The following is a 588-nucleotide window of genomic DNA, read 5'->3' on the forward strand; positions in this document are numbered from 1 at the left end:
GGGGGGGGTAAGACCGCCATGTCTACACATCATCGCTGCAACAGACCAAACACTGAGATTTATAAAGCAAAGAAACCCAAAACCTTTCACACATATACGCACGCCGAGGCTCCTGCAGCACGTCTGGTTGTTGGGGGGGATATATGGGGAGGAAAGGAACAGCCCTATGGAATCAAAAGGACTCAAGTTCGAGGATTACCAACCACATCCGGAAGACTAGACTGAGCTCATGTTGACATTTAAGCTTTCACCCTCACGCCATCTGCTTTTAATTCCTCCTCGTTCATTGCGAGTGGCCTCATTGTCAGCAAGAGTCAAAAGCCTGCTTTCCCTATTCAGCTGATGCAGAGTCCTATAGGTCACACCTGGACTCAATCTCCAAATTAGAGGGTGGGGGGGCACACAGAGCAAGTCTCTAGCGCTTTGTGGTAAAAAAGGGGACTTGGAGGATGAGTCCAGGGAAATTGGAGGAGCAGGTGTTTACTGTTGTCGGTGCTGGAGCCCGTGTTTGCTAGACGTGCTGGCATCCAACTTGAACAAATCCATTTCCAAGGAGCATGAGCTCATCCATGACCCCCCCCCACCCCC

General features: G+C 50.7%; 1 protein-coding gene across 2 annotated transcripts in view; it reads right to left on the reverse strand.

Moving 5' to 3' along the window:
• mtor (mechanistic target of rapamycin kinase) overlaps positions 1-588 on the reverse strand; it is an 81,714-nt gene that overhangs the window by 26,987 nt on the left and 54,139 nt on the right. The gene's annotated exons all lie outside the window — the stretch shown is intronic.

Source organism: Seriola lalandi, unplaced genomic scaffold, assembly GCF_002814215.2.
Source record: "Seriola lalandi dorsalis isolate HSWRI2012SDOR001 ecotype SW California unplaced genomic scaffold, Sedor1 jcf7180002054345, whole genome shotgun sequence".
In the NCBI taxonomy this organism is placed as follows: Eukaryota; Metazoa; Chordata; class Actinopteri; order Carangiformes; family Carangidae; genus Seriola; species Seriola lalandi.